The sequence below is a fragment of the Artemia franciscana genome, unplaced genomic scaffold (assembly GCF_032884065.1).
Source record: "Artemia franciscana unplaced genomic scaffold, ASM3288406v1 Scaffold_712, whole genome shotgun sequence".
Taxonomy (NCBI): domain Eukaryota; kingdom Metazoa; phylum Arthropoda; class Branchiopoda; order Anostraca; family Artemiidae; genus Artemia; species Artemia franciscana.
In genome coordinates this window covers 16,947-30,212 of record NW_027067255.1, presented here as the reverse complement: position 1 = coordinate 30,212, position 13,266 = coordinate 16,947, and the positions used below count along the sequence as shown (strand labels likewise).

Here is a 13,266-nt window from a genome sequence, read left to right as displayed (position 1 = left end):
GCCCTTTCAAATAACTTATAGCCCTTTCTTATCATAGCCCTTTCAAATAACTTATTTCCCTAAATTTTTCATCAACTCTGGGTACCTTATTACACCCTATGAGCCACTGAGAAAAGCATTGGTACGTGCATTGTTAAGTTAGTAAAACACCAAATTAGCAGGGTCCTCTTCAATTGTGGCATCTTCCGCTGTTCTCATCTTCCTCAGAAGAGCAGCACCGAGAACCTGGAATAAATTTTTTTTTTTTTTACAAACTTATCATTGTTTTTATGCCTAAGGCCGTTTTTAATTTATCACCACTGACAACTAAATACTAGATGTTTTGATGACTACTTAATGTTTGCCACTTTTCGGGTTGGTTGAACTTCCGTTGGTCTGTCTATGATCGCCAGCTTGTTCTTATAATCTCTGAATTGAGTTGGAAAAACTCAATTATTTCTCTCAGCTCCCTTAATACTTCTTTCTTAAATCGTCTGCTACCTGAAGATTGACAGTTGGACAAGAATGAGTGAATATCAACCACGTCATTACTGTTCTGAAACGTTATGTCCTTGTAGTAGAAGCTGTAGCAGTAGAACAATTTTATTAGAAATAAACATTTCTTAATCATTAGCATAACATAAGCGAAGCTTGCGAGGCCGTGCTAAGTTCAAGGAAAATAAAGAAAGAATATGGAGAATGAGACCATATACCGAAATCAACAACAACAACAAAAAAAAACCAAACAATGCATTACCTTGCGTGACCCCAAGACAAAAAAATAACATACAAAAAATACATATATATTACAAATGAATAAACTATGGAAAATTTATTTTAGTTACTCTGTTTCAAAAGTATACCCATCGAGTACCTCCACACATAAATCAGACTTAAACTGGCCAAAGCTACCTAATTCCTTGATATCTATACTCAGTTAGTTTTGCGTTCTGTTTGATCTCCTGTTTATATCAGATATGGATGTAGTGATTGCTTAATTAATTACCCACCTTGCAGGTCATGGAACCTTGCAGATTATCACAACAGATCAATTTGATTTTGAGCATGATCTTAGAAAAATATCCAATTAAATATTTGTTATTTTGGACTAGATTCTTTAGTTCAGTAAGCTTGTTTTTATTTTGTACAATTCCAGGGCACCAATTCATAAACTGACTAAGTAAAAAGAAAAGGAAGTCAACACAGCTAAATCTATAAAAAAAAAGAAATTGTCTCGAGAGAATCAGGTTATGGGGGAAGTGTATTTCTATGGCGGGATTTTCCGCGGGTAGGGGGTTACAGAAGACATAGTATTCATTAATACAATCAATTTAACGAGCGATGCTCAGTTACCCGGTACTACAGCCTATACCAGACTTATCCTTGGCATTGGGTTTGTTCCCATACTATGAACCTTGCTTATTTATCCGTGAAAACAGAAGATATTCCACCCCTCATACGCATGACTTGGCCTAACCGCTTTAACCTCTTTCATTATAGCCCTAGAAAGAAGGAGTGAACCACAGTTTCCGTACAGCCTTTTGTTTGACATCAAATGGGTACCTTAAACTAACCTTATACAATTCCTCTGAAAATATATCGTATTTATGAGGTTATTCTTTGTGAAGCTGCTATAAAAAAAAGAAGTCTTTTCTAATTTGGTTAATTTTCAATTGTGTTTTTTTTTCTATAGCCTATGGAAAAAAAGAAAAACAAAAAATAAAAAAAGAAATAAAGTAAAATTTCTACAGAAATTTTTTTTGAAGGGTGGTTTTGTCGACATGCAGTAGTATATATTATGTTTCATATATTTCTTTTTTATGTATATATTTTTTTCTATATTTTATCTTATGCCAAAAACACACAAAAATAACAAACAAACAAAGAATTAATCTTACCTTTGTGTTTCTTCTGACAGTAAAAACCAACAGCAAAGAGAGCAACCACAGTTACAGCTATAGCTATGAAAATTAGTGCCCATATCCAGTTAGGCCATTTATCTGACCCAAATGAACCTAATGAAATAATTCTATTTTAATGATATTGTATTTGTATCAAAATTCTACCTTATAAGACAATGTACGATTTTATTGCCTTCAGCCTAACGGGGTACATTCAATGCTGTAAATACAAACTATGCTCCTACAGGTCTAAAACTAAGTGCCCAGCAGAAAAATTGACTCAGTAAGCCACAGTTATTATTTCAGTTCAGATAACTTAAATCCTACAAAAACTGAGGTGTCAGCCGATTTCACATGTAAAACATCAAATATATTAAAATGAACAGAGAATTAGCACTCTCAGGCAGAGCCCAACAAAATTCAGTTATGTTATTCCTCTTGTTAAGACGATTGGCTCTTCCGATCATTTTTTGACCAGGAGGTTAAGGTCATTTTAATACCTTCTTTAATGTTTTTTAAGCTAATGATAGTCCAAAATACTGGCAGTTTCCCCTATTTTATCACTGGCCGAAAATTTTACTCGTTTTTCTCGGTTTATTGCTTTTCATTAAGTTATTTCAAGCCGGAATGAATCGAGAGCGAATAAAAACTACATTGTTAGATGAATGGTAAAATTTCTAGGATGTGATATAAAAACAAAAGTAAGTAAGTATATTATTAAAAATCCTTCTTTTTGTAAATATACTGTGTAGGAAACAGTAACAATTATCAAAGGATTTCACAGGTAATTAAGAGGAACGTCTCAAATATTACATGAGATACGGACAGGAGAAAGCAAGGATAGATAATGAGAGAGAGAGAGAGAGAGAGAGAGAGAGAGAGAGAGAGAGAGAGAGAGAGAGAGAGAGAGAGAGAGAGAGAGAGAGAGAGAGAGAGAAATATAGAGAGAGAGCGAGAAATATATATATAGAGAGAGAAATCTGTAGAGAGAGAGGGGATGAGGGAGAAATATTTAGCCTTGACAGGACAAAAATCTTTCATTCTCGATGTCCAAAGCAAAAAGAAGCTTTCAAATCATAGCCCTTTCAAATAACTTATTTCCCTAAATTTTTCATCAACTCTGGGTACCTTATTACACCCTATGAGCCACTGAGAAAAGCATTGGTACGTGCATTGTTAAGTTAGTAAAACACCAAATTAGCAGGGTCCTCTTCAATTTTGGCATCTCTATGCTTCACGATAGTGTAACTGACTCCTACTTCCACCAATCATTTTCAGCTTTATTTATAATCTTTATCAACTTGAAGGGTAGCTTTTTCAGAAATAAAAAGTCGCATTTACTTTATTTAATGCAGAAACAAGAATCAAGGGACGAAGTTATACTACAGCAAAAATAGAAATCTATTGTCACTAATATTTCGGCATTTCCTGACACATTTGCAAGGTGTCATAACAGAAGGTACAAATTTACACTATTTCAATAGAAAAAAAAAGAAAATATGAAACAACAACTGTATTAATACAACACTTTAGAAAACATAACAAGTTAAAAAGGTTAGCAAAAGAAGTGCGAACAGTGTCGTAGGGGTTATTAGTTACAGGGCACAACACCGAGGGTTTGAAAGGCAGAATTCATTCAGCAAAAAAAAGTGTTTAAAGTCTATATAGTTAATAAGCGATGTTTTTATAAAATAAGGTTACCACGACCACAAACAAACCCGCATCATGGCCTTACCTTGTGATATAACTGCATTTGAAATCCTTTTCTTTCTTCGGAACAAAGGTTTATTTCTTATTTTCAGAAATAAGTTGTAGGTCCAGTTTCAGTTAAAGTGTGGTCCAACGGAAACGAGAAGTTCATGAAAAGAGCAGTTTACAGTGCCTAAGTTTTTTTTTTAAAGTTGCCTCGGTTTTACCGTTAAATGATTTGAACGTCTGAAAATATGTCTATTTATTTGAATTTACCTTCTTTTACCGTTAGGAAGTTGAGACATTTTTTCAAAACATATGCTATATCTCATATACTTTTTTATTTAAAAACTTGTGCTAATGAGTCAAAAACCAAAATTCTCCAAAAGCTTCAAAACGAAGTGAAGAAGTCTGGCTTATTGTCATAAACATTTTTACTCTCATACAAAGGGAATTAGTTTTAAGTTTATTAGGATAGTGTTTGGTAAGATACTACTGTATAAAAAAGTTGAAAATAAAAAAAGCAAAAGGATGGAATTATACCAAAAACAGTTGCGCCCATTTTTGATTACACAGAGTCTCTTTGGATAGCTTGTAGAGTAAAATATAAATATCACTGTAGCATCATGAAAATATTCTTTCTAAACGTTACTAGTAATTAATTAAGAACAAGTCAATCAGTTTTATTATGTTAATGAAACATTCTTGATTACGACTAGGCTTTGATTCCGAAAAGTAAATATAGTTCAATATATCAAGCTAGGCTAACAGGATTGTAAAGAGTATACTGAAGGATATTAACTTATACGCAGCCACAAGACCTAAACACAATATATTTTTTTTTCCTTTCTAAAGATCGATTGGAAATTCAAACCGAATGTGCCCACTTTTTGTAAATATACTTCTATATATGTATATACAAGCTATATATATATATATATATATATATATATATATATATATATATATATATATATATATATATATATATATATATATATATATATAAATAAATCATTTTCAGATTTATCTTAGGATCAATGCAGAATAATCAAGGTGCAAGTTTGGTTTTGAACAACAAAAAGTTCAGATGCACCGTCAATCTGCATGGCCCAGTCAATAACTATGGACGATGGGTCAACCATAAAAGCAAAATGCCATTTTTTAGATTACTATCTTTTGATTTGTGTCAGGAGAGGTTGGGGAGAGAGAAAATCTCATATGGTAGTTCAGTGGTTCACTTTGTGTGTTTATGAAAGTACATGACGTGACCCAAAGGACATGCTCTAGATCCTTTAGTAAAACGATATTAAAAATTAGGTTTTACAACAAAAATTGAAATGGAGCAGCAAAACTAAAAATGAAGAATAATTAGCTCATTTAAGGAGACAAACTTAAACAACAAGAAATTTAAACAACTAGTAAATTTAAGAACTCCTTAGGCACATCTTAGGCTCAATCTTGGTCAACATGCCTGAGACTCTAGACAGGCGTACCTTTCTAAAAGGTAACAACAAGCGTTGGTCCAATAAGAGAGTCATACTTGCTGCCGCCGTTTACCCGTGTCATTTAACCAAACACTTGGAAAACTAGTTTCTGTGACTATCATTGTTCTATGACTATCTACCTTAGTTCTACCCCGGGGATGATGCATGGACGGATGAGAGATAGACTTATCTATTAACAAATAATTTAACATCATTTTTATACAATTCTAATAAGGGCTTACGCCAGGTTTGCCTCTCACTCAATCGGACTAGCTGTCTTGGCTTTTTTTACAATTAGCCATGGCTTGATGTCCACAACTACTTGATTTTAATTCAAAATCAACTGACTCGCACGACCTATTTTGCAATATTTAAATGATAAAGTTGAAATTATTTAATTATGAAGAAAGAACTAAAATCCTATGCAAAAAAATAAAGATTCAAAATTTGAATTTGAGAATATTGCCTGAAGTTTCTAGAATACCAAGTCCAGTTTCAGCAACAACACAGGAGAAGCATCTAACAAGTGTGGTTATTATCATTGTTATTATTCTTACAGATCAAGCTAAATAGTTTTTCGGGACACGCTCTTATCGTTTTAACATCATCGTGGCGAATAACATTTTCATAGATTCGTAGTATGGTAACTGATTAATGAAATAATGTGCGGCCTTTTCTGTGTTCATATGAATAGATAGCAACTGATCCAACATTATTCAGAAACGAAATCTTTCTTTAAATTAAGAGACCAGGAATCCAGCTTCCTCAGGGACATCTGTGTTAACGGTCTAACAAAATATCTTTTTGTCAGGAAAAACTTGCTCATTTCAATATTCTATCACGCTGGCTTAGGTTTTTCTAGGGAGGGAACAGCTATACCTTCCCTGCCCCCACTCTTTTGCCACTTCCTTTTTTAGTTTATATCAGGGGCAAACTCTAAATTCTAATGGAGATGATAACGGAACGAGGTAAAAACATCAAATTCGCAAGAAAAAACACAGGCTAAGCTCTCAGTTTACTTAATTAAAAGTGACCAAGCAACATCATTGGATGAATGTCGGTTCATACGTCTAACCAGAAACAAAATTTACAAAGTCTTTTTCAGAAAATATTTTCAATAGATTAACTTCTTTAAATGGTTACCTGAGAAAGTATACAAGTGAAATTTGTTTACCTATCCACAAGGTGCTTGGGAAAAGGAATATATTCCTTTTTAATATGCTGCAAAATTACTATTTATAATCTGGCCATTTACATTGAGGCGGTGGAATGGAAAGATATAACATATTAAACATAGCACAAACTAACCAGGACATTTCAAAAAAGTAATTTTAATACTGAATAATGACCTACATTTTCGCATGCATTTGCTTGGAGAAAGTCAATGATGAAATTAAATTAACAATAGGGGTAGCAGAATTCAAATAATTCCCTTTTTGCTTTTGTTTGAAGGTAGGCTTGAAGATGTTAAAACAAATATACATGAATTAAAGACTCGTAATGATATTTTGGCTCAGAATGAACTTCATTCGGCAGCCCTTTTCCTCATCACTCAGTTGTCCAAAAAAGCCGAAGAGGAAGCAAAGTCAAGTGATCCTAATCAATTTAGCTTTGGACGCTTGTTTGCCTATCATTCCATGCAAATTAACGGTCATGTGCCAATTCTGAACTGTTGACCAACCTGCCTTAAGACCATAGGTAGGCGTGCCTTGTTTCCCTATCATTCCAGGCAATCTAACGGTCCCTTGCAATTTTAAATGCTTTGTCAACCTGCCTGAGACTCTAGGCGGGCTTGCCTTTTTAAAAGCTAACAAACAAGAATTGGTCCATTAAGAGAGTCATACTTACTCCCGCTGTTTACCCGTGCCATTTAACCAAAAACTTGGAAAACTATAGCTTCAATCACTATCTTAGTTCTATGACTGTCTACCTTAGTTCTGCCCTAGGAGTGACGCATGGAAGGACATTTAAATATTTTGTAAAAGTTGAGCAATAGCCTTTGAACAAAATTTTAGCAATCAGTAATCCAAGAATTGGAATGGTATAAAATTAAACTGCTACTTTTCAAGGTTAACTTTTCTGTAGATTACTTGTCCTTCAGCTATAGCTGCAGGAGGGGGGGGGGGCAGTAATCCAAGAATTGAAACGATAAAAATTAAACTCTAATTAGATTGTACAACGAAAATGAGCTTTAAAAATCTAAATAATATAAGCTTCAAGTCAACTGCAGAAAAAAGAATAAAAATTTTCAAAATAGGACACATTTTCCTAAAGTCGTCCCATCATCCCATGAGTACTTAGCTAGAAAATCAATGTCTAGGCATAATTTTTGTCAGCCAATAATATTTTGTTTCTCTTTTATATATCTTATTGGTCCACAATAATGGATGTCTAGCCAGGCATATATGAGAACGGGGTTTTAAGGAATTCTTCATATCCCACTTCATGCCTAGATCAGGAGAAAACTTCTAGTTATTAACATTGGGAAGTTCAATACCCAAATAAACTGATTAAACCTCTTAATCAGAGTGTCCCTAGAGTTCAACAGGAAAAATACCCCAACCATCACTATCAGATATTAAATTTAATTCCTGATTGAAAAAGATCTTGCTTAATATTACAAGTCACCATTGAATTGTGAATGCTTTCGAAAAAAAAAAATCTGTTGTAAATACTAGGCTAAGGCAAAACCTTCTGATTGAATAAAATAAAACATTCTACGTGGGTGCCCAAGATCTAGCGACTCCCTTATATTGTCATCGTCACGTATTAAGGTCTTTTCTGAAATTTTTACTTTTGAGGTAAATACAATAAACCGTTGGCTAAGCTGTTTTGAAGGGGAGGATCAATGGGGCAATTTATTTTCAATGACAATTTCACAGTCTAAATCTATATTACTCAGCCACTAAGAAGAACTTACTAAGCAGTTTTCGACATTTACTTCAAAGGTGCGGAAATGTCAGATGCACCCTATAGGCGTAACAGTGCGGATTTTTAAGAGGGGGGTCTTTGTAAAGCCAGCCAAAACCTGACTGCTTTGTCAGAGAAAATTTAGGTCATTCTACAGAACGTAGGGAACTTTTAAATCAGGATTTGCCCTATAACTAAAAATAACATTTGTTGGTCATTTAACCCTAATCATTAACCTGTATACAATACCTTATTTTACAAAAAAAACAACAACACAAAGTTCAAATAACTGACTGTAACTTAAAATAGGACAATCTGTAGACGTTTAAAACTTGTAAAAAAGCGATTCTTTATATTTACTGTTAGATCTCGAAATAAGTTCAACTCACTTCAAAACAAAAGGTAAAACATGGTTGTCTGACGAAGATTGTAACTACAAAATCAGTTACAAATAATAAAACAAACTAAAATCAAGGAAGTAAAATTTGGCCACTGTCTGTACCTATGACTATATTTAACAAACAAAACCGAGACACACACTTTCTTCTGATGTGAACAAAATTGGTAGAGTTAAAGCCAGTTGTTCGGTAAAAACGATTATTTCAATTTAATGAAAATAAAAATCTTGACAAAAGCAAAAAAAATTTGCTTGCGAAGAAGTGGCTTTATGGTATCAAAAAGAAAGTAAATTAAAACAAAAATTCTTAGGATGCAATATTAGCGAAAAAACTTCATAGCGTAATGTAAAACTACTTCTTTATTTGCAACTACAAATTCAGTTTCTTTCCACAGTGATGCATTTTTTTTTATTTAATTATGATCTTTAAAACTCATACCAGAATTAATACCTTCTCTCTCCACTACCACAATACTTTTGCAGGATTTTTCTTTCATTTTAATCTTATTTTGTCTATTGATTGCGCCTTTTAGCTTATACCCTTTATCTCTCCCACCCAGAACAAATTAAAGTATGGTTTACGTGATTATTTTTATATGTTTCACCTACTCATGGTATATAACTACTCAAGCAAGGTAAAAATTATGTTGCCAGTTGCTATATAATTAGGTACCATGGTTCAAATAGGTACCATATTAGGTAACACGAACTATGCTCGTTTTATACAGTCTTTCCGTGGATTTGCCGAGTAACTATATTGTTTTCCACAAACTTAGATGCATCGATAAATGGATCTAAGATATTTGTTGAAAATGTGCAAAAAACACCTTGCGTATGGACATCACGTGAACAAGCAAACCTTAAAAATATCAGAAGGTAAACATGGACATGCGCAATAGTATATAGCAGTCACTCTGCCTTGTATTTTGTCCTTATCCTATTGGACTTGTTTTTGATGACAACAACTATAGTTATTTGAATATCTTTCGTTTTTTTTTATTGTAGTGTTTAGTTTAATCATCTTTTTTAAATACATGTTATTTTAAAAAGGCAAGCCATTTCCTCTCTCCTCTCCCTTTTTACAAAGGCTCCCGGGTGTGAAGCCGAAATATACGGACTTTCAATAATATTTGTAGAATTTTTTTTTTATTTAAACTTCAGTATCTTATTAGACTCACCAGACGTTGGCTAGGTTTTGTGTTTTTTTTTCTCTCTGGCTATATTATTTTTTCTCTATTTTTTTTTTCTCCCAGGCTATATTTTTTTCACCCTGGCTGGGTTTTTTTCTCTCTGGCAATATTTTTTTTTCTTCCCGGGTATTTTTCCCATTTATCGATGCATGCAAAATCACGAAAAGCTTCATTGGAACTTGGCAAGTGAATGAAACAGACTAAAAACTGTTTAACTTTTGAAAAAAAAAAAAAAAAAACAGAAAATTTTCGCACTGCGTTAACATTTTAACACAAATCTGATCGAACTTGGTTATTTACAACGATTGTTTGAAAGTTTCAACAACGATCCCAACTTTTTTCTTCATTTTAAGACCGTATTATAAAATGAAATCCATGACAGAATTTTGCATCTAATAGTTGTAATTAAATTTCACAATTATTATAATTTTAAGAATTGTGGTTATTTTTTAATTGATAAAACAATATATCTTCAGGCAATTGTTTAGTCCCTAAACATCTATTCCCCAATTCCTCTAATCGATATTAATAAGCTTCCCCTATTCCCCAAATATCAAAAAGGTTCGAAGGGTTTGTTTCTTGTATTTTTTATACATTTAACAGCCGCCAGGAAGTTACTAAATAGACAGCCTGCCGAATTTCGTGTCATGCTTCTTAGTAATTATTCTTATTTATTTCTATGCCACGATCCTTAAAAACTATTCTAAATAAATAATAATAATAATAATAAAAACTCACCCTTGGCAGTTTTAACGATAATTCCTGTTGGTTCACTGAATCCAATGGCATTGTGAGCTCTAATTTCGACTTTATAAAACGTGTCCGGTTTCAAGTTAGACCGGGAGAGGTGAGCTTTGAAATGAAGAATGAAATAAAATCTTCATTTCAAAGCTCACCTCTCCCGGTCTAACTTCTTCAAGAATGCTGGGTCCATCTTCAGTCCAATTAGAACCAACAGTACTGTTTCTAGCCTGAGAAAGAAACAAATTAAAAACGAATACCAATGATTATTTTTCTTATCAATTAAAAAGACTTCCAAAAGGCAATGATTAATCTTTTTGCGAATAAATACATACCAAGTTCAGAAGAGCAAAGGTTGGTGATAAAAAACATCCTACAAAGACGGCTGAGGAAGCTTATCCCCAACAAGAAAGAGACGATTCCTCATGAGCCCTATAATTAATATTTAATAAATATAGAAACGATCTCATTGTTTTTAAAATTGTCATTTTGTTCCTTTTAATCGTTTTAGGCCTATTATTTTAAACGTTATTCTTTGTCCCCCGTAACTTTTTGGATTCCCGCCCCAGTATTTACTCCCTAAATACCGCTCTCCTTCTTTCTTCTACCATTTGTTTGTATAAGTTTTCTTAATATTGTCAGAACATTTCTACACAGAACAAATCCGGTTGTGGGCATTCTCTGTAGTACTTTTAAATAAGTAAAACGATTATATTCAAAATTATGAGCGCAGCCCTATTTGAGAAACAAAAGATTTCAGCTCAATATCTATTTGGCATTTTTTACTAGTTTCAACTCGAATGTTTACGTTTACTAGAACGTTTACATCGTCTCCTGTGCCATTCTTCCAATTCCTTATTTAATCGCAAAACATCATAAAAGTTTCTGTGGCGTACTTTTTGCTGGTCAGGGTTTTTTTAGGGGCCGTTTTATTTCATCGAGCTCAGATAGTTAGTCATTCGGACCGATGCCCCTCCCTAAAAAAAAAATATGAAAACCTCAATATTTTATTACTTTACTTTTCTTGTCAGGGATCTGTTTATAAGTTGCCCTCCTTACTCAGAAATGAGTTCCCTACCATGTATGTGAGTTAAAGTTGTAATTTCTCTTAACAATGTGATTGTAGCAATTTATTTATATCCAAATCTAAATATGCATCGTTTTGACATAGCTTAGTTTTGATATTCAATGTTCTCTCTGGTTTTGTCATGGTGAATCTTAGTCATTCAAGACTCTTATTAGCAAATCCTATCAGTGTTTCTCACCTGGCAAGACTGACTAAATCGCCAGCGACCCTTCGGAATAATATGTGATTAATAGTGCAATTGGAGGAGCAAACATCAAAAAGGAGCAAAGTCAAAATTCGGTGCATCTCAACATTCTATGACTAAATTGGTAGTGTAAATTTACCTCTTGAAACTTTACTTCGAACGTTTACAAAGAAATTGATATCACTAGTCATCATTCGTATACCCCAGAAGGTACGTTACTCTAAAACTAATTAAATTCTGTCATCTTCACAGGGCTACCAAAGCCATTCTTATTTCTTCAAAAATGATTCAACAAACGTATCCAGCTTAGAAAAGGACTAGGCACACGGTGGAGCTTTTTGATACACCTGGTGTAAGAGGTGATAATTAGTATGGTGTATGGTAAGTAGTAGTAGTAGTAGTAGTGTACTATATGGTGGTAAGAGGTCCTTTGGACAAGATATAGATTGTCTTTCCTTGTACCTGTCGAAAAGGGAAATCTCCAATAAACATCAATCTTCTCAAAAAAATTGAATTAAAATCCAGTAGTTGTGGGCATCAAGCCATGGCTAATATTAGACAAAGCCAAGATAGATAGTCCGAGTGAGTGAGAGGCAAATCTAGCATAAACCCTTATTAGGATTGTATAAAAATGATGTCAGTTCATTTGTTGATAGATAAGTCTATATATCATGCGTCATTCCTAGGGCAGAACTAAGGTAAATAGTCATAGAACTAAGGGGTGAAAGATTGAACTGATTTTGGGTTAATGCGTGACGGCATATGCTTGGACTCCCAGGCGAAAACACGTATTTTTTGTTTATCTTTGTGGTCTGTTGCACCAGCAAGTTAAGTTTTTACCTGAGTTTAAAGCTTGCTTTTTTTTGGAAGTAGACACAATTGAAAGAAAGAAATAGAGAACATAAAGAAGGGCATGGTTGGGGCTAAACAGGGCCCCTTTGATAACTCTTTAAAAATGAAAGTAGACAAAGCTCTAACAGAAGACAGTAGATTCGCCACTCATCTATCTATCCAGCTTCTACTTCCCCCACCTCACACCAAAAAAAAGAAAGATAACCATAACTACGCCAACGAGGGGAATGGTAAGGAAGGCCAGTCAAAAACCAATTAACTATGATAATAATAATAATAATAATAATAACATAGATGACTAAGATAACTATTCTTAGTCTTCTGAATTTTTATTTTTATTTTGACTAGTTTCTAATAAGATTTTAAAATAACAAAAATATTGCAACTACAAAAGAAATCTAAATACACAAAGATATGATTACTCACTGGAAAATAAACAATCAGGAATTTTTCAATTGGTAGTCCATTATTAGGCATGATTTTCCAAGCCAAATCGTACTTCTGAGAGTAATCAGAATGGACTATACCTCCGATTCGAGTCGCCAAGATGTCAGGTTTCTCTGGAGCTCCAGACGTACGGAGCACAAACCCAATTTACGATGCCAATTTCGATGCCGTACGTCGATGCCAATCGACGTACGGAGCACAAACCCAATTTACGATGCCAATTTACGATGCATCGTAAATTGGGTTTGTACTCCGTACGTCGATCGGCATCGACGTTTTTTTTGCGAAGAAGCGGAATACATATGCGGTCTGTGGTTCCAGATTTTCCAGGATGTAAGGAGATTTTAGAAAAAAAAACACTATTAGGATATCGTAATTTTATAAGTACAATCTTAAATAGAC

The 13,266-nt window shown here is 33.6% G+C and overlaps 1 long non-coding RNA gene across 1 annotated transcript; it reads right to left on the bottom strand.

Moving 5' to 3' along the window:
• Positions 1 to 3: 3 nt before the first annotated feature.
• On the bottom strand, positions 4 to 13,070 carry LOC136043545 (uncharacterized). Its single transcript, XR_010621638.1, has 4 exons — positions 12,844 to 13,070; positions 10,292 to 10,524; positions 1,878 to 1,994; positions 4 to 225 (listed from the first exon to the last, which is right to left on the bottom strand). It is a non-coding gene; the product is annotated as an uncharacterized LOC136043545 (long non-coding RNA).
• Positions 13,071 to 13,266: the final 196 nt, after the last annotated feature.